General features: G+C 45.9%; 3 pseudogenes; 1 reads left to right on the plus strand and 2 right to left on the minus strand.

Moving 5' to 3' along the window:
• LOC124973588 (uncharacterized) overlaps window positions 1-21,450 on the plus strand; it is a 118,257-nt pseudogene that overhangs the window by 61,263 nt on the left and 35,544 nt on the right.
• Window positions 1-21,450, minus strand: part of LOC124973587 (uncharacterized) — a 68,509-nt pseudogene that overhangs the window by 7,945 nt on the left and 39,114 nt on the right.
• Window positions 1,026-20,918, minus strand: LOC124973603 (SH3 domain-binding protein 5-like; annotated as a pseudogene).

Genomic DNA, 21,450 nt, shown 5'->3' on the forward strand with positions numbered 1-21,450 from the left:
TGGTGTTGTTCCCCTGAGATGAGCTTAGGTGTTCCTGGGTGGGCAGGTATTGGGGGGTGGCACTCAGGGTAGGAACTCCAGTGTATCCTTCTTTTTGTTTTCTTTTGTTCTTTTGTTTTTGGGGGACAGTGGTAGTACTCTGGCCAGGGACACTCTTAGTGTTCTGTCCCAAACTTCCCTCATTTTGCTCTCCAGTTTTGGAGGTTCCTCTACTTTTTGAGCAGGTTTTTATTGCTGCCCTGGGAGATGTCAAACCTGGGACCAAGTCTGGGCTCCCAGATCCCATTGGTGATATGGGAACAGACCTATAAGTAGAGGAGTTCTTTCTCAGGGGTGGTCCTTTTTCCCCCAGGAGAGCCTAATGGTTTCTGTATGGGCAGGCTTTGGGGAGTGGCAGTAAGTGTATGAACCCCAGTGTTTTCTTGTCCTGACTTGCACTTTCCCTTCTGCCCCTTGGTCCCCATGGTGGTGCTCTGCCTATGGACATTGGCGTTACTGTGTCCCAAGCTTGCCCCAGGTTGCTCTCTGTTGTTTGGGGTCCCTCCTCTTTGGGAAGAGATACACATGTTCCCAAAGGCTGATATGAGATCTGGGAGCAAGTCTGGGCTCCCAGATCCCATTGGTGTGAAAGGGACAGATGAGCTACTAGAAGTAGCCTTTCTGGGGTGGTGTTGGTCCCCTGAGATGAGCCTAGGTGTTCCTGGGTGGGCAGGTGTTGGGGGATGGCATTCAGGGTAGGAGCTCCAGTGCTTCCTTGCCCCTGTTTGCTCTTGCTTTTGCATTTTCTGGGTGCAGCAGTAGTGCTCAGGCCAGGGTCACTGTTGCTGTTCTGTCCCAAGCTTGCCCCTTGGTGCTCTCCGGGTTTGGGGGTCCCTCTACTTTCTGAGCAAATGCTCATTGCTGTTGTGGGAGTAGTCAGGCCTGGGGACAAGTCTGTCCTTCCAGTGGCCTTTGATGTAACTAACCCTGTCAGCCTGGAAGGGGATGGAACTTGTTTCTCACAGGTTGACTGGGGCTGCCTGTTGTCAGGACATACTCTGGTCACAGGTCTTGTCCTCTGGGGGGCAGCTGCAGAGGAAGAGGCCAATGCATTTGATGGCCCAGCAGGCCTTGCATCCTGTCTGCCAGCAGAATGTGCCTGGGTGCTTGTATGGAAACCCATGGTGTGGTTTTGATGTGTGTCAGCCCCAAGGGCTGAGTGCTTTGGACTGGCTAAGGCTGGGGGGCCTGCAGTCAATGGTGGGATTGGGGCTGCTCCTGGACCTGGAGCTGCTAGGTGTCCAGATTGAGGGCTGGCAAAGGAGAGGGACATGGGCATCTTCCCATGAGGAACCCCAGGGATTTGTGGAATGGTGGCTCCACAGATGACAGCCTGCTTCCCAAGCAGAGCCTTTTGCCGCACCCTTGGAGCTGACCTGCTGGTGCTGTCCACAAGTGAGGCCCTGTGTGTTCTGTTGGGCTTTGGATCCTGGTGAGAGGGGAGGAAGCTCCTACCCGAGCTGGATGGAGGCCCCACATGGAGGGACTGGGAAGGCAAACTGGTATTCATGAGGGTGGCCCCAAAGGGAGCCACTGGCTGTGGAGTCAGGCCTGCTAGCGTGCTGGGAGAGGGTCTGGGAGGAAGGGCCAAAGCAGCAATTGGCAGGCTGTGGGGGAAGAGGACACTAAGGTTGGAGGTGGGAGGGTGTCTCTGGGATGAGACAGCAGAGCACACCCACATTGGGGTGGAGGCTGCCACAGTGGTGGTACTGGGATGGTGGAGCAAGTTCTGGCTAAGGCCCAGGGATGCCACAGGCCTGGCCCCTCCTCCCAATGCAGCGGGGTCCCATACATGGGCTTGGGGGGCCATGGTAGTGCTGTCACACATGGCCTTGGTCTCACCCATCAGAAGGTGGTTGATGCGCTTCAGAACTTTCTCCTTCTCCTGGTCTAGGTCTTCAGCGGTGACTGGACAGGCCAGTTCCAGAGGTGGTGGCAGCCTCAGAGGTTCCCCTCGGCGGTGATGAAGCAAAGGAATCTTCCGTTTCCGTGGCCTGCTGGCATTCCCAGTACATGAACACTCCTTCCTTGCCAATGACTGTCCCACCCGCCCTTCTGCCACCTTCTCAGTGTGGGCCTTCTTCGGTGGAATCCCTGGGGATGAAGAGCATCCCAGGGGCAGCTCATGGTTGGAAGGGTCTGGAGTCCTCCTCTTCAGGCCTCGGAGACCTCGACTGGAGCTGTATGAGCTGCTGATAGCATTTCTTTTGTGGCAGGAGCTCATACAGGTAGCCTGGGACATGCCAGCTCTGTCTTGGGAGCTCTGGGTGCAGACATTTACCTGCAGAGCCCCAGGCCTGGGCACAAAGGAAGGCAGGCAGCCATGGGACACCAGGGACCTGAAGGCAGATTGTGTTCCTGCAGTCACATGGAAGCTCCCCTCTGATATTTTCTTTCTTCAGTGTCTTCTGACTTCTTAGGCTGCTCTTGGACACTGTCTACAGGGGCTCTGTGCACAGCCTTCCCTAGAGAGCAGTCTTGGACAGTCCTGAGTCCTGCAAGCTGGCAAGCAGCCTCTTCCTGCTCCTGTGCCATAGGAGGCATGTGCTTGATGATTTGATGGTCTGTGCTGCAGGAATCAGTGGAAGGTGCAACAGACAGCAACATTTTCCTCACCAGACCTGGCATGCGGAGGATGGAGGACATGTCTGCATCTCCCAGGAAGTGTAGAACGGTCTTCAGGACCCTGGACAAACACCTAGGAGGTGCTTGATTCAACCGCCAATGTGCCCTTGCAAGCCGGCGGCAGGATGACCTGTGAGTGTCCCCATGGTACCAGGCAGCCCAGAGTGGCCAACCAGAATAGGGAAGTCTGTGGGAGCTGTGATAGGGCTTCATGGGGGATGCCACTGGCTGGTCCCTGGGGGCCAATGGTGACGGGCAAAGCTTGCTCTGGGACATACCCATGGCAGCAATTAGTACGGCGCAATTCAGAAATATAGCGGCGAGCACAAAAGGTCCTTCTAGTGCGGCGAACCTGGTTTCAGGAGAAACAGCAGTTAGACCTGTTACCACTGTCGCGGCTAGGGAAGGTAATGATTCTAGAACCCTGGGCACGTGCAGAAAACTGTTGACACAGGGCATGAGGCAGGGTCGTGCCAGTAACGGACATGCACGTGCAAAGGTGCACGTGCAAAGGTGCGCATGCAAAGTTCCACCAGGGCATGAGCAGGGTCATGCCAGGAACAGACACGCACATGCAAAGGTGCATGTGCAAAGTTGCACATGCAAAGGTCTGCCAGGGCATGAGCAGGGTCATGCCAGGAACGGACATGCACGTGCAAAGGTGCATGTGCAAAGGTCCATGTGCAAAGGTCCATGTGCATGCACCAGATGCAAGAGGGATAGTCACAGAAACCGCGTGCCTGGAGCATACCTCGATCCTGGGGGGACTGCGGAGTGGGAGCACTGCGGTTTTGGATCCAGAACCTGCTGATCCACCAGCTGACACATTGACGTTTCCTGATCCTCTGGGAAGGGTTGTAGATGTTGGTTGAAGTGCAGCAGTTGTGGTGATGGCAGGGATCCCTCCTCTCGTGCTGGTGCAGTGCACGTGCCCCTCCTCAGAGGTGTCCAGAATGGCTGCACAGCTGGGCTGGAGTCAGTGGAGGTGGTGGGTGGTGGGAGGGCTGAGTAGACTCTGACTGGCAGGTAGAGGGCGGCTCTTGGGATATGCAGCAGGTGGATACTAGGGTGACACATGGGGGTTTTTGCTGGTGTTACCTATGCTTCCAGTACAGGGACAGGCCCATGCCTCCTTGAGGGCACTCTTCTCTGGAAAGGTGGGCAATGATTCAGGTCCCAATGTGCACACTCCACATGCCACCAAGGGTGGAGGAGGGTGGTGGTGGGCTGGAGCAGGGCTGCCAGCGGGAGATGCCATGGGCCTCTGAAAGGGGAAGCAAGGACAGGAGATAGGTGGTGCACCAGCACAGGACTGGTCCTGCAGGTGTGCAGCAAGTGAGCAAGCAGGGATGGCATCACCAGGATATCACTTGCTGGGCCTGGGACAGGACACTGTCCTCCAGCTGTCACAGTGAAGGTGTGATCCAGCATTTGTATCTGGTGAGCGCAGGCGGTGGTGGGTTTGACAGCTAGGCGCTCTTGCAAAGGCAGGAATCCCTCTGCTCATGCCCCACCCCAGACCTGTCAGAGAGCTGTCCATTGCCCTGCAAGCGCTTGACCAGAGAGCTGTCCTGGTCCTTCAAGGGTCTGGCCAGACAGAAGGGGAACTGCTGGGGAGCAAGTTTTCTGGTGGTGGTAGCTTGGGATCAGGGACTGTCTTCCTGCACTTCCTCTGGGAACACTGGAGGGGACACCTGCTGAAAACAGGGCATGAGTGCCCCCAATCTCTGACTGAGGGCTTCAGCAGGGCAGGCTGGGAGGGACTGGTACCCTGGTATACTGTCCTTTCCCTCTGTAGGGAAGCCAGAATACCCCAGCTCGTGTGCTCACAAAGTCTGGTTTTATTTATTTTGGGCTGCTTTCTTCAAATTCAGTATAAAGATTCTCCAATTGTTTGAGTGTGTCTTTGCTTAGCTGTTCTGGGGACACTAGTAGGCCTCCTACTGATTCCACAGTGGAAGACCTGTTCACCTTTGACCAATTCAATCCAACGCAGACACCTTACAGACCTAGAGATTCCCTCAGCATTCACTGTTGGGAGGTTCAATCTGTCAAGCGTATTGGTGTCCTGCAGATGGAAGGACACCCTGCCAGAGTTAGGTGTGAGTTTTGGACCTCAAGCTTCCCATAACTTAGCAGCTGTGCATGCTCCTCCGCCCTCAGCTGTGAAGATCTGCCACTCTTCATCATAGGTGGAGTGCTGGGTGGGTTTCTGGACTGTGAAAAATATTGTGAGCAGTGCCTGGAGGAGCCAGGCAGGAGGGACCCTCAGCTGGGACCACTGTCCAAAATGGATGCTCCTCAGGTCCTCTCACTGCCCCCGGGTGCTCCCAGTTGCAGCCTGCAAGGTGAAGGTGTCGCTGGTGCTCATGGTGCCTGGTGCTGTTATTCCCAGAGGTGAATCCTCCTGACCCCTTTTGGTGGTACTGCCTGGCAGGATGCAGTGGAGACCAGGACCCTGGGATAGAGAGGGATCACCCATAAACCAGATGAGCTGTGTGCAACCACAGACTAGCACTCCTCTTCCAGTGGTGAAAAAGTTGGGGTGAGGTTGCCAAGAACGTGAGCCTGAGACTCGGTGTGCAGGACCTCCCTGTGACAGCACAGCTGAGCTGGTACATGTCTTGAATCTTCCTCTGGGGTGGCCAGGACCACTACTTGCCCAAGTGTAGTGAATTCATAGTACTGTCAGGAAAATTGTTGTGAGTTGGGATGTGTCCCCCACCATAGGCCTCCCTCCATGCTCTCAGGCTGGGAATTTCTCAGTGTCCTCTTTCAGACCCCTTTTCCTGCTGCATAGGGCACAAATCTGGACACCTCCTAGATCATGCCTGCCTCTGGTGTCTGGGGCGCTGACTGCCTGGATGAAGGGGGTGAGGGAACTTGGCCACACCCAGGAGGTCCTGGAGCCTGAGATTGGTCAAGCTCTTTAATTTCTAATAAGAAATGTAAACACGGTCTTTATTTCTCATTTAAAACAGCAATTATAAAAATTATATAAACAGTCTATAAAGAAGGATTCCAGCACCCAAGGGGTCCTCATCATTGTCATTGGGGTGTACCATCTTCATGTTTTACTTCTAGATAGACTCCCCTTCCCATGAAAAAGAGGGAGTCCTTAGGAATGCTTAATGTAGGGGTTTCTCAAGAAGGTCATTTTGACATACTATGTATAGTTAGGGTGGGAACATATTGACTTAAGAGGTGACATGGTGTAATCAGGAAAATGAATGTTAAAGAAATTGAACTCAGATTTGACCAGGATTCCTTGAATGTGGCCTTACCTTTTTGAGTGTATGGATGGTGTTGTATGCAGGTGTTGTGCAGTCATTTAAAGGAATGTACGTTGTGACCACAGATACACACCTAGAGGATGAACTTGCACATATACTAAGCCACACAAAGTCTTTGCTGTGATTGTCAACAATGTTCTGATTCACAAAGACCTTTCTCTCCCTCTTCTTAGATGGAACAGAACCTGGAGTCCTGGAAATTGCCTTTGAAGATTCAAAATTTTGCTTTGGACATAAGAAAACATTGATGTTGGAAATGACTGTGAAAAAATTGAGTTAACAATTGATTTCTAAATGTGGAAGCACAATACAGTAATGCATAGTTCTCATATTATGTATAATATAAATATATAATTGCTTCTACATTATCAAGTTAAATTTCATGAGTATGTATTTGATCTCCTTTAAAGTTTATATCATCTGGACAAAACCCCATTTTTATTCTCTCACTGGGAATTATTTATTCCCACACTGAAAATTTTTCTTAGAATTGGGTTCAGTTTATATTTGCATACTTAGAGTCATATATTCATGTTCTAAAAACATCTAGAGTCCCTTGCACATATTGTCTAGTAATTTATTTTTAAATTGAATATAATGATATGTATGTATGCACACACACATACACATGTACCTAGATTAGGTGTTAATATCATCCTTTTCTGCAAGAGGAAACAGAAGCACACAGAAGCTACAAAACATGCCCAGGATCCCATATGGCTTCCCTACTGAATATTTGTTTCTCCTCCTAATTTATATCTTCAATCTCTAATGCCAGTTCAATGCCATGACAAGTGGGGTCTGTAGGAGTTGGATTTAGATAATGACATGGGGACATGGCTGCCAAGAGGAGTTGAGTGTTCTTAGAAGGTGAGAAAGAGACCAGGGTTCATGTGTTCTCTGCCAAGTGAAGACACAGTGAGAAGGCAGCTAGCTGTGAGCAAGAAGCTCAATCTGCTAGAACCTTGACATTGAACTCCCAGCCTCCCAAATGTAGAGAAAAAAAAATTTTTTTTTAACATTCAAAGGTTCAGGTATTTTGTTTAGCACTTGCAGCTGACTAGAACAGCTAGTGAAGAGACTTTGTGAATATCAAAATGAAGTGATGTATACAAAGTGGTCTATGAATATTAGCTATTGCATTATCATCTTCATCATCATAACCATTTTTCATAACCAAATGGCATAGGAGCTCTTTTCACACCTGATTCAATTCCAAAGGAAGTCACTGGACTTTTATCCAGCAGACAGAGGCTATGGACTGCTCTAGATGAGCAGTACCCAGATTTTCAGGTAGTTTGTGACCACTTTAAGGATCTACATAGACATTTGGCTGCTCTGTAATTGAGTTTTTTGGGGCCATCATGAGAATTATACCCCTGGTCAAGTCAATACCATCCCCTTTTAGGGTGGCCATGTTAATCATGACCAGTCATTTACATCTTGAGTCATTCTAAAATCAATATGAATTTTCTCTTCCTCAGACACCTGTAAAAACATGAATGACAGGTGATGTCACTGAACAACTGACACAGGAGTAGAGAGCTCGAAGAGCCTGAAAAGGAGTCAGGCAATCAGAGAAGAGATTATAGCAAGGCTAGAGGAGGCCAATCTCTGTCCAGGGGGCTGTGGTCAGAGCCAGCAGTGTTCATTCTGGGACCTTCTCAGGATGGAGCCTTGGTAAGAGAGTAGATATGACCAGCCATGAGCTGTGTGAAAGGAGGATGGATTTTGGATTCTGGTGGAACTAGATTGGTATTTTAGATTTATAAATTTATAGCTAAGAAACTCTGAAGAATTAGGTTCAATTACCTGAGATTCAATTTTCTCATCCACCAATTGGGCACTGTAAATTAACCTTATCTACAAAGATGGAGTGCAGATGTATGAGGTTATATTTGCAAAGCAATATTTTTTGGCAATAGGAGACTGGAAAGTGCAAGAGGAAAGGATTGTGAAGCCAGGAGAAGCTGGTTGACATCCTGTCTTTTCAACCTCCTACCTAATTGACTTCAGGTAAATCACTTTACTACTCTGAGTTTTAGTTTCCTTGTATTGGAATAATAACCGAACATCCAGCCCAGATTGTTTATAGTAACTATATGAGGTCACACATGCAAAGATTTGAGTGCAGGGCACACAGCAGTGTATGAACTCAGTGAAGAGAGGGTGCTATTTTTGTAAATATGGTTTTTATTCACCCCAAACTGGGCTTAGAGGAAGTGTTCAGTTCCATGATGGGTTCTTCAGGGTCCAATCAAGAACCTGTTTACATCCCCACAGTAGGTAAGCTGAGGAGTGTTGGTAAGTGATAGAAACACCAAAAATATATTAAAGTAATGAAATACCAAATAAAAATAACACATGCATGAATTATTTACAGGTGCAGGCAGACCCCAACTGAAGACAGTTTGACGTAGGATTCTTTTTCATAAGCAGTTTTTATTATACTCAAGGTATTAAGGTAAGTACCAAATAATATTGTAATCAGGATACTGTATTCATCAATAAAAAAGGAGAAACCACTACAGTATGAAGAGATATACCAATGACTAAAGTATACAGCTCTGACAGTTAACAAACAACATGAACTGGGGAGGTGGCTTTCTTTTAGAAATGCTAAATTTTCTTGTAATGGGACAAATAAAATACAGTGTTCTAAATATGCATAATCATGAAAATAAAAAGAGCAGTCTTAATACTTATAGTATGAGCATAACAGACACCATTGCTTCTATTTAACAGCCTTAACCAACACATGCCTACCCCATTTCCTAGCTTTAAGGACAATCTCCTCTAAGGAATACTAGTGCAACATACCCTTAAATAATTTGTTTATAAAGTAACACCTACAGACAAATCAACACCTTGTCAAGCTAGATATAACAATGGCAACAATTCTTCACAGGCAATTCTCTTAGAATAAATCCCCTTGACTGGCAGGATAAGGTTGTGCTATAGAACCTCCTTCCCAAAGTTACAAATCACCTTCTATGACCTGTCCCTACTACCCTATTCCCCCTTCCCCACACTCATATTCACCTTCCCCTAAAAAAAAGTGCAGTTCATGGCAGTCTTTCTAGAAAATGGTTGATGAATGTCCCAGCATGCACGCTTTAAAAAAAAAAGCACCTCTGAACACCAGAGGTAATGGACATGAATTGTGTTCTTGCATTTCATGCTAAGCCTTCACTAGGTCAAAAATGTGTGTTCTGAGTATTTAGAATTTTTTTTAAAATTTAGATGCTCTGGGATATAATGGGAGAGAACATCTTGCTGTCCCCAAACTGGGGTAAGAAGGAAAAGAGATGCAAGTTGGCACTCCCAGTTTCATCAAGCTTCCAGCCCTCTACCTGGCTCAGTTCTTTCACAGGAGCTAATTATTGATTCCTCAGCACTGTTACAGGGACTGCTCTTCAAAGGCTGTGACCCTGGTCACAGTCCACCTGCAACAACCCTGCTCTGTAAACCCAGCTCAAGAGCTCTTACCAGATGGAAATCCTTCAGCCCTCAAGGTCACTGAAACTTCATTAGTGTAGTTTGGAGTAGATGCTTAAGATTTGGCATATATTATTTAATATGTTATTAGCACAACATTCTCCAGTTTCATGTATAAATACTGATTTGAACATGGGCCAGGGCCCTGGATGCCACCATTTTTTTAGGTCAGCAAAAATCCCATCTCTTTCCTTGGAGACCTGAAAGGAGAGATGCTTCACCTGGTCTCCAAGGCTTGGCCCTCAGGGGAGGTGTTGCTTTGGCTCTTGGCCCTGCTACCATCACCACTCCGGTTACTGACACCTCAATTGTTGTTGGCTTTGCACTGTTTTTTCCTCTGCCCCTTCTGCCCTGTCTCCTCATTCTCCCTCACATTCAGGGAAGGATGCGCTGCTGCATTCACTTCAAGGACCCAGCACTGGGAACATCTTCCCAAACTCTGACAGGGACACTGGGTTGGACAGATCCAGGCTGCCAGATCCTTTGACTGCAGGGAACTGGTTGGATATCTCAGATGGGCTCAGAGGTCCTGAACTAAACCTGACTCAAACTGTTTTTGAGTCATCTTCAAACACAAAGTTACTACAGAAACAGCATCTGGCTCAGGCTGGCTCCCCACCTGGTCCTCCAATGACCTGCTACTGCCCTTGGTGACCACCACAGCCCCCAGACCCCTTGGCACTGAAGCACAGCTGAGGCTGGTGAAGGATCTCATTGGAGATCCTCCCCAAGTTTTTCAGGGCTGCCTAGCACTCGCCCTTTGCCAGTGTCAGTGTGGCTTACAGTTCATTCCAGTCTTCCTCAGCTGCTCAAGCTGCAGACAGTACTTTCCCTTGAGTTCAAAATAAGCTCTGGACTTGTTGATGGCCCTCTTGAGTTTCTTCTCCAGCTGTCACATGCCACCTATGGCAGCATTGTACCTGGAACCTGGCTGTAGCCTCCTTAAGAACCAGCTTGCTCCTCCTCTTGGTCTGCCCCACTTCCAGACTCTCCATCTCCTGCCAGGTCAACTGCAGCCTGTTATCCTCCAGTAGCCAGAGGTCACTTTGACAGCACAGTGCATGTCTGTGGCCCTCTGGACATCCTGAGTGGCTTTCTGAGCCTGCTGCTCCCACGCCCCACTCCATGCCTCCCAGTAGGACTTCCAGTCCTCCAAGGCTTTGCCAATTTTCCTCACCAGTTCATCCAGTTTCACTGTTGCCTCAACCAGAACCAAGAGAAACTTGTGATGAGTATTCTCAGGTTCAGTCTCCTGCCTGTTGATAGCATCTGTGGATTGATTTAACTTCTCCAGTTCTCCCTGTATCCAGGGGCCCACCTCTTCCCCCTGCCATTCCCCATCATCTCGTCACAAGCCCAGCAAGATCAGGGAATGACTGTGGCTGGCACCAGGGAGGTTCCCCTGGCCAATTGACTTGGGATTTTTTGACTTTACAATGATGCAGAAATGACATGCATTCAGTAAAAACCATATTTTGAATTTGCATCCTTTCCTGGACCCATTATAAATAGTGTGATGATCTCTCACGATGCTGGACTGTGGCTGGAGCCCTGCTCCCAGTCAGCCTCAGGATCAGGAGAGGAAACATCTGACTCTCTACAGTGGGCTGTGACCCTCTACACTGTGCTGTGACTCTACAGTGGGCTGTGACCCTCTACAGTGGGCTGTGCTCAGAGCGAGGATGTGTGGTACAGTCGCTGAATTGGTGCATTTTTGACTTTTAGTGTTTTCTAAACACTAAAAGTGTTTATTATAACATCGCCCCATGTAGGTAGAGAAGTATAGGGCCAGACAGGGTCTACGGTCAACAACATGCAATAGTGTTGTATTCCAGAGACAGCAGCAGCAGAGATGTCAGTCTTTTGGGATGGAGAGAACTGTTGTTCTAGTGTTTCTTTTTGAACCATGTGACCTTGAGGTGTCTCCCAGAATAGAGAGTCCCTCTCCACCTTACTGGTTTAGGACAGGACTGATGAACTTGCTCAGAGCAATAGAATACAGTGGAGGTTGGGATACCAGCAAGCGCCAGACCTGGTCTTGCCTGCCATGCTCTTCCTTTTATGCTTCTGTCATTTTCCAACAGAAGAACATGCTCTGATGGATCCAGAAAAAGGAGACCCATGGGGGAAATTTGAACCCAACTGGCAGCCTGGACCAAGTTTAGCCAAGACCAGGAGAACAAAGTCACAAATATTTGTTCTAGTAGCCACTGAAATGTTGAGGGTGTTGGCTACCCCATGAAACTGACAATACATCCCTCTGGGTTAAAGGGGACAAGAAGAGGTATGTTCCTGGACTGGACTGTTTGACAGGAGTGGTTACATCAGCATAAGAAGTTCAGCCTTATTTCCCCACTTTCCTATTCTCCCTTGCAGGTGACTGACTCTCTCGCTGATCCCAATTAGAAGTCAAGAGTGAGTAAGGCACTGACAGAGTCAGGAAAGGTCAGCACTCACCTTCACGGCCCCAGGTAGGATGCAGCAGTGTGGCCAGAGGGTACAGAAGGCCAAATGGAACTTACCCAAGCACAGTTAAGAAGGAAGACATAAACCCAAGGCTCTTGGGCCAGTGACACCCTTTGGATATGTTCTTCCCAAACATTTCCTCAGTGTTACTGGTTTTACCTTGTTCTGCCTGTGCTTGGGAATATTTGGGGAAAATGAAGTTCAGTGGAGTTAGCCAGCATGGCCTCCTTGAACACTCCTATAATTATTTTGTAAGTAAATCACATATTTTCTTTAAAACTGCAGTGGAATACATGATGCTTGTTACAGACTGAATATTTGTCCTCCCACAAAGTTCATATTTGGAAGCCCTAATTCCCTGCTGGTGGGTCTAGGAAGTGGGGCCCTTGGGAAGTGATTAGGTCACAAGGGTGTGGCCTTCATGAGCAGGATTTGTTCCCTTGGAAAAGAAACCATAGACAGCTCTCTGGTCCTCTTTCCACCATAGGAAGATGCAAGGAGAAACTGCGAGTCTGCAACCCAAAACAGGGACTTCCCCAGAATCCACATACCAGCATCTTGATGGTGGACCCCCAGGTTGCAAAACTCTGAGAAATAAATTCGTGTTGTTACTGGCTGCTCAGTTAATTGTACCTTGTGGGAGTCTGAACCCAAGTAAGACAGTGGTGATCCATACTTTATCCCTATATGTAAATACACACAATCCCCTGGGCACATAAATTGAAAATTAACTGATATTCCTTTTCACATAAAAAACAACATTTCTCATGCCAACCAAAAGACCTAGATCATTAGCTTTCATGTCCACAAGAGGATTTTCTGAGTATGAATGCTCTGTAACTTACATGATCTTCTTTTACTGAATATTTGGGTAGATTGCAATTGTGCTCTTAAGGATAATTTTGCTTCTTAACATTCTTCATTTCCTTAAGATGTAATCCCATTAGTGTCTGGTTTATAATGGTATTACAATAAGTGGTGGTGATGATAAGCAATGCATTAAGTTGGTTAGGAGTCACACATGTTAGTATATACATAGACCCCATCACAAAACTACACATTGCAATCCATCACCCCATGGGCATGCCTGGAGGAGAATGGAGAGGTGCAGGTGGTGAGGGCCTGAAAAGAAGGATGGGCGAATGACAGGAGCTGAATAGGTGCTGTTTCTTGGCAGATTCTTTGGACAAGGATTGATTCCTAGGGGACATGATAGGAATGGTCAGAAGTTGATGGTCTCTTGATCATTTTGTCAGTATGACAATTAATGACACTCAGTCTCAAGCAGAGCCGCTCCTGGACCCTGACAGAAAAGTATGATACAGAGCAGGGGAGGGAAAAAGCTCTTCTAACATGCTGCAAGCAGGAATGCTCTGAATATGATCTAAACAAATAAAGGTTTGCTACAGCATCTAAATCTGGAGGCTGACATTAGGGGACTGCATTATGACTTACAAGGAACTTAGGCACATTTTTTGTTATAGGGCTCTTCTTCCACAAATTTATTAAGATTATATTTTATAAGTATGTTGGTGTGAGGAAGAATATATTGAGATTATACAGTGAATTATTTTCTGTAACCAAACAATCCAGAGGTGGAATCAATGGATCATACTATTATATTTTCAATTTTTTGAGGAACCTGCATACTATTTTCTGCAATGGCTGCAACAACTCACTTCCCACCAAAAGTATAAAGAGAATGGCCTGGAAGGCCAGGCAGTGCATGGCAAGGATTGAGCCTCTGCAAGATAGCCCCTTCTAGGGTGATGTGTGGCACTGTGGGAGTGAAGCTGAAGCTGCAGTGAGACCCCAGGAAGGCAGAGATGCTGTGACAGGTACGACTGCTGAGGAAAAGTACAGGTAGTATGCAACACCTGCCCAAGATAGTGGCCATGTGGACTGCAACCAGCAAGACTGTACAGGCAGGACTGCCTGAGCCCTTGGATCCCACATCCATGGATCATAGTGAGCCTGGGTACTGAATGCTCCAAAACTCTAAGCCAAAATAAACCTTTCCTCTTTTTACATTGATAATCTCAGAAATTTTGTTATACTAATAAAAGAATGGCCAAATATCTCACTATCCCTCCCCCCTTTAGTAAGCCTCAAGGAACCCAATTCTAGAGAGTAAAGAATTATCTCCATTCTTCTGGTCAGGAGACCCTTCTGTATCCATCTCCCTTTCTCTCAGATTGCCTACTGATATTAAGTTTAAGAGAAGAAAGATCTCTTGAGAAGGCACAGGCACAGAAGAGCACAAGTTTTTACAGAATCTTATGCACTGATAAGGTCACAATTTATTTCAGGCATTTGGGATCAAAGGGTAGCTTTCAGCTCATGTGTGGATACAGGATGGGGTGGGCCTTGCATGCTCCACACAGTCCTAAGAAAGCAGTAACCAAATGAACCACTCAGATGAAATTCAAGTTCAATGTGCTGATCATGGTTGTTCATGAAATCACACTGGCCAGATTCTTGCCCAATCGCCATTAGTGCCCCTTAGTGTATAGACCAAGCATCAGCACATCTGTTGAGGAAGCTCAGGTTTAGTAACACTGTGTATGCAAACCAGGGCTGCCACCATATGCTTCAGAGAAGGCAGCTCTTCTGATAAAATGGAGGCGAGAAGAAAACAAGAACACATCCTTCTTTCCAGGGTTTCCTTTATTCTTACACACACAGAAGAAATTTATTTCAAGGATCCTGTGACACTCTGACCACCAGGCCACACCTTGAGCAGCCAGGAAGCCTCCAACAGTGCTCTGACAGGTCCTCATCCTGATCTGAGCAGAAGGGCAGATGCCCAAGAGGTTAAATCACAGGGGAAGCATCCAACATGCTCCTGGTGCTCTGGCCATGATGCTTACATGCAGAGAAACAGTCTCCTGAAGATAGTGATTCACAGTCCTAAAAATGGCTTTAAAATTGTAACTTTATTTTAAAAATGAGACCTGGATCATTGTCTTTGGTTTTGGGGGATTGACTTATTTTGCTTAGCATGATATTCTCCAATTGCCATAACTTCATTCTTTAAGGCTGAGTAATATTCCAACATATGTATATAGACCACATTTTCTTTATCAATTCATCTTTTCAAGGGCACCTAGGTTGGTTCCATAGGTTAGCTATTGTGAGTTAAGCTGCTATAGACATTAAAACTGATACATATAATCAAATCAACTTTGTGGTTTTATGTATCAGTTTTAAAAAAGCCATTTTTCAAAGGAAATGGGAGCTGTGAATAAGTAATACTTGATATAACAACTGAGCATTAGTGGTATCTGCAAGGGGTCCTGGAGTCAATACTCCATGGATACTGAGGGAGAACTATGTATTCATTATCTTATTGGTTTGTTCTCTCTGGACTACTGTGACTAACAGACACGCAGACATGGGGGCAGTTTCCTAATTGTTCTCCAAAGGGTCCTTACCTCTTGGTGTTCACACCATGTGCAATCTCCTCTCATGCTGAAATGGGATTGGCATGTGTGGCCAGTACAGCATGGCAGGATTATTGTGCAGCACTTCCCAGATCAGGTTGTAGCAGTGTTTTCATCTTAGTTGCTTCTTGGCACTCAGCTGAAAGAGCTCCACCTCTGGATCAGGAACTAGGAAGAGCAGGATATGGAATCTGTACCTAAGGCTTCTAGGTAATTGTTATTATTACAATTATTGTGTATTAAATTTGGAGATTTACTGAAATAAGCTAGTCACATTATCCTCAACAGCTTTTATGTGATCAGAACAGCAGTGCACTGCCTGATATTTGAAGGTTGGCTGTCAAACTGTGAGGTCCAGAGTCAGGTTTATGGCAGGTACCTCTGACCTATCCATAAAAATGGATTCATCACATTTTTTACACTTAATTCAATTTTTTCCTCTTGGGCCACTGTCAGTGCTCTGACATTGTCAGGCTTCAGAATCATCAGAGGGGCTCCACAATTACAAGTGTCTGGGCTTCACCTGAGGCAAGTTTTTAAAGCAGAAGCTCTGCAGACTGAGTACTGAGAGTTGTTTTCATTACAAGTACAAAATTTTTTGTGGGTATAGTCGATATAATGTTGATATGTATTTGACACATGAATATAAGTCGTATTTAGTCATCTGCCATTTGTTTCTGTGTATTCCTACTTTTTCCATCTTGAATGACACTTTTGCTCCCACTACCCCATCCCCTTCTGTTTTTTTTTTCTTTTTCTTTTTCTTTTTTTTTTTTTTGAGCCAACAAAGGAGAACAGTTATGGGTTGGTTGGTTGTTAATAGCATTTTAATTCTTCAGAATAGTGATCATAAGAATTCTGTGACATATGGGGCTGTTGAGAGAGATAATGTAGACTGATTTCCTATTGGATTCCATATTGAGTTTAATCATCCATCCATTCATCCATTTATTCTCTCTAAACATATTAATGGAGTACCTACTGCTTGCCAAGAACCATTGTATCTAAGTACTGTGAGAGGACAGACCAGGTCCCTTCCCAGGTGACCCTCACAACCTAAAGGTGAAAGACTGATGATAAACAGATATGGAAATAATGTGGTTCCCAGCGATGACTCTCATGACATGAAATACCAGTAGGCAGCAAAACTATACCATTTTCTAAAAGGCATTAAGGAAGACTCACTGGAGAGTGTCCAAGGTATCATAGGGTATAGGTACTTGCTGAAGGATGCAGGCTAGTTGTGATTAATGCAGGTTCTGGCAACACATTCTGATAACTGGCTCCATCTGAGCCCTGGGCTGGACAATTGGATGGATGCTACAATGGACACCATGATGTCTGGGAGCAGTTCACCCCGTCTAAAGCACTAACATTTCTCCTCTTCTCCTCCTCCTTTTCCCAATTCCATCTTTCTGGCATACTATCCACCAGATGAATCAGAATTTTAAATTAGAGCATTCATTGAGAAATGTCACTACCCAGCAGACTCCCAAGGCTGGTTTCCATGACTAACTCTCAGCAGCAACTTGACACCATAGGCGTCTTCCTTGTAATCACGTATGAGCACAAGAACTTTTCTGGAAAAATCAGAAAGAGGACTCCAAAACTTAGGGGAAGAAAACCAATGTCTAAATTTAACAGAGCCCCAAATTAACAGGATTCCATAATTGATTGCACTTTGCAATCTAGTGCAACAATTCTGAAGTTGATTAGAGGAAGAGGAGTTAGGTTTTTCTAGTTTTTAGAATATTTTCAAGATATGATAAATAGAACAATGTGTTATGGACATATGTGTGCACGGACAGTGCACAGATGACATTACATTTAGACCCTGACAGTGCAAGAGGTTTTCTATAGGACACAGATGGAGTCTCAAAGCAGTAATATAAAGATTATTTTTAAAAAATAACAAATGCTAGAGAGGACTTGGAGAAAAGGGAATTCATACTGTAGGCAGTAATGTAAATTAGCACAGCCATTGTGGAAAACAATATGTTGATTATTCAAAAAACTAAAAATAGAGCCACCATATGATCCAGCAATCCAACTACTAAAAGTATATATCCAAAGGAGAGGGACTTGTCATACCAAATAATACCTGCACACACATTTATTGCAGGACTACTGGTAACAGGTAAACAGGGCATCCACCCAGATGCCCTGAAGTGTCTGAAAGGATCAAGAATATGTAATATAAATACACAATGAACTATTACTCAGCCATGAAAAGAATGAAATCCTGTCATTTTCATTAAAATTTGGGTGGAACTGGAGATGATTGTGTTAAGTGTAATAAGCCAGACACTGAGAGAGAAATGCCACAAATTCTTAGTCATTTGTGGAAACTAATGAGTCAGTATCACAGAAGAACAAAATGGAAGCAGGGTACCAGAGACTGGGAAGAGCAGGAGATGGGAGGACCCAGAGAAGTTGAAGTAGGGGGTCCCGAAACACAGGAAGGATTGGTTCTGGTTATTCTTTAACACAGTAGGGTAATTTTAGGTTAAAACATATACTTAAAAATGATATACTTAAAAATGAGTAGAAGAACACACAATTCCCAACACAGAAAAAAGTAATGGTTGAAGAGATGGTGTCGTATAACTACTCAATACCAGGCAGCCTCAAGAAGGCACAGTGCCACAGGGAGACCTGGCATGCCTTTATTCGAAGGGTGAGTGGGCAGCCCCTGCAGTGAGAAGTCCTACTTAGCCTATATGCAGGATTAAAACAAAGCCAGCAAGATGCCAAGTGTGGTATCGGGGTTATATATGAAAACAGATGCTTCATTGTTCCTGACTTAATATCTTATTCATTGCTTCCTGCATATCTGAGTGAGGGAGACTGACAATCCATTTTCCCTATGGATGGAAGTGGGTATTACCCTAATTATTATGCATTCTGTATAGGTACTGAATTACCACAATGTACCACAGAGATACACAAATACTGTGTCTCAATAAAAGATAAATGCTTGCCTTAATAATGTGTCTCTGGGGTGTGTATGTGTGTGTGTGTGTGTGTCTATCAAGGATTTAAATGCACAACAATGCAACTATAATATTAAAAGAAAGAATTGGTGGTTTTTAAAAAAGTAGCAATGCCAAAGAATGAGAGAAACCTGAAAACAATGAAGACTGATACTACATAATTATTTATTAATTAATTAATTTATTTATTTTCAGATTTAAGTGATGCAAAATACTCAAAAGCTTACAAATTGCAGTGAATCCACTCGCAGGGATCAGTGCCAAGAAGTGGATTTGGGATGTCTTCATTTGAATCCAAGGTGACAGTGGCTGCATTTACTTAAGCTGGCCACTGCAGGGATTTGGTTAAAAACTCTTCAGTGCTAAGGGCTAAGATTCTGGTGCCCAAGTACACATCGCTTCATAACATCAACTGTCACTTAAATCTGGGGATGCTTAATAGGTAGGGCAGGAAAGCAGGTAGAGTCAATCCTTCTTCCATCCCACTAGGCTTAGCATCTCAGAGTCTACCAGGTGCATCCCCACTGCTGGCTTCATTTGGAAGCGCTCTGAAGAGGCCAGTCCAGCAGGGTTGAAACTGAAATGGGGCAAGTGAGCAAGGATCAACAGTTGACCTGCTGAGTGGTGCATCTCACAGGGAGGCCAGGTAGGTCCTCCCATTTCCCCCAGCCATTTCTCTGACTGCTGCCTGGAACAGGCTGTCCCCGCAAAGGTGGGGAGCCAAGTTTGCACCCCCTCTTGGAAAGGAGTTTTTTGCCTCCCACTCAACGAGAATCATGATGCTCAAGTGCTGTGGGTTCAGGGAATGGGACCTGGGTGGATTTGCATAGCTCGCAGAACCCAGGTGAGTTGCAGGGTGAGGCCCAGAGGACCAGGAGAGAGGATGCCTAGGCAGAGGGACTACTCAGGGTGCAGCAGCTCAGGTGTATGGGTGGGATGCATTAGGGGTCCAGGACATGTTGTGCTATGCAAATGTGCAGTAGGTGGGAAGAACTTGGTACTCACTAGTAGGAACAAGCCTAGTAAGCAGCACTGTATTAGGAGTCTAAATGAGAAAAAGGATCCTGCTGATTTTCTAATTTTTTCTTATCAGGGCTTGGACCCAGAGGCATTTAACTATTGAACCACATCCCCAGTCCTTCTTCTTCTTCTTTTTTTTTTTAATTTGAGACAGTGTCTTACTAAATTACTTATGGCATCCTAAGTTGATGAGGCTAGATTTGAACTTGTGATCCTCCTGCCTCAGACTCCTGAGCTGCTGGGATCACAGATGTGTGCCACTGTGCCTGGTTTGATTCTTAAATTTCTAGCAATATTTTACCAGGTGCCCTGTCACTTCTCTGCCAACTCAGGAGCAATTCATCTTATTGGTGTGATTGGGAAACGTGTGTAGTTAGTAACTAACCCCAGGCCTCATTTTACCTAATTTTTTTAAGTTACCAGGAGACTTCGCAAAGTTATCTGATACATGTTCTTTAAGGGTTTCTGTCCTTCAGGGTCATCGCCTTGAGGACCACCATGACCAGCAGGGCCAGAATGTGAGCCTGAGGCAGAGCGCAGCATCAGTGCATCCCCCAACCTGAGACACCTGGAGCTGGTGCAATGAGCCCTGTTAATGTTGAAGGTTTCCTTGATGCAAAAGATCTGTGCTCGAGGCTAAAAGAGACAGCCTGTGCTTGTGCCACTATAGTCCAGTATACCATTCTCTCCTGCTGAGCACTGATAGATTTCTAAGAAAAGTCAGGTTTCATGGAGGGAATGGGAGGCAGTATGCACCTGAACATACTGCTGCTTCCCTGCCTGGTTTTCAATATAGGCAAATGGGTTTTTTCCTTTCACCCTAGAGCAATCCGAAAGACTTCTAAATTTCTTGCCTTTAACCAAGGACTCCTCTTAGGAAGTGACTTGGAAATAGCAACTTCATTAAAGTCCTTAACAACCTGAAACAGACAATTTCCAGTCTTGTTTAAGATATGATATTCCTCCTATGTGGGTATGCTGTTTTCTTTTAGTGCATATGGGCTTTGCACTGGTGAAGCAGAACCCTGGACTATTGATGGAGCCCAGCTTGGTGTCAAGGTACTGCTTGGCCTGTCCATTCTGCTATTACTCCTCTGCCCACCTCAAGACTCACCATCTCCCCTATAGTCCTAATTTCAAGACTTTGACATTGATGCCTAAAGGTCATTGAGACAGCATTGACCCCAATGTCAATGGCTTCTTCACCTTGTCTCTTCACCCAGGAGCATCAAAACCCCTGATCTCAGCCCCTTACCCAAGGCTCCAGGCACTAGCTCTGCTTACATCTGGGATCCTCAAAAGTCCTGGATCCCAGACATCACTCCTGAAGTTTCCCACTCAGCCACACAGGGCAGCAGGATTTTGCTCATCTGAATAATTTGCATACAAATGAGGGTCCTTCCATTCAGCAGATAATCTCCCCAAATAATACTGCCATCAGTGTCCCCTTCTCACTGCAGAATCATCTCTACTCTCACCCCCACTTCTCTCTTCTTCTGGGCACTCTCCAGGGTTCTACTGAGACTACTCTCAGACTTCATGGTGCCCTCAACCTTGCTGAATCCACAGATTGGTTCTCTGTCCTCCCTGCACTTGCCCTCCTTGATGAACTCCCTCTGGTCACCACATACACACTTCTTTCCTCCATCACAGCCACCCCTGCTAAACTGTTCTTTGCTGGTTTCTCCTTGTTCTCATGACATGCCTTTGGGCCTCCTCTCTTTAGACTCTTAGATGTTAGCCAGTGTCATGGCTTGAAATATCTGGGTCATGCACAGGTGCTTATATCTACCTTTTCAGTTAAAATCTCTCCTGCCCTATAGGACAATCTTTCAGATATCCAGGGACAGTTCACATTCACAAATTACCCTCCCAAACATATAATTTCCATTTCATTCAAAGGAGTTCCATTCATCCATTTGCTCAGGCCGACATGTTTGGATTCCCTACACTCTACTGCAAACCTGTCCCATAAACAACCAGGAAATACTGTCTCTCACCCCCACCCAAAGTTGAGAGTGGAAAGCTATCCAGTATCTGCCAACTTCTCAGCACCTCTATCCCTCCCTCTGG

Source organism: Sciurus carolinensis, unplaced genomic scaffold, assembly GCF_902686445.1.
Source record: "Sciurus carolinensis unplaced genomic scaffold, mSciCar1.2, whole genome shotgun sequence".
In the NCBI taxonomy this organism is placed as follows: Eukaryota; Metazoa; Chordata; class Mammalia; order Rodentia; family Sciuridae; genus Sciurus; species Sciurus carolinensis.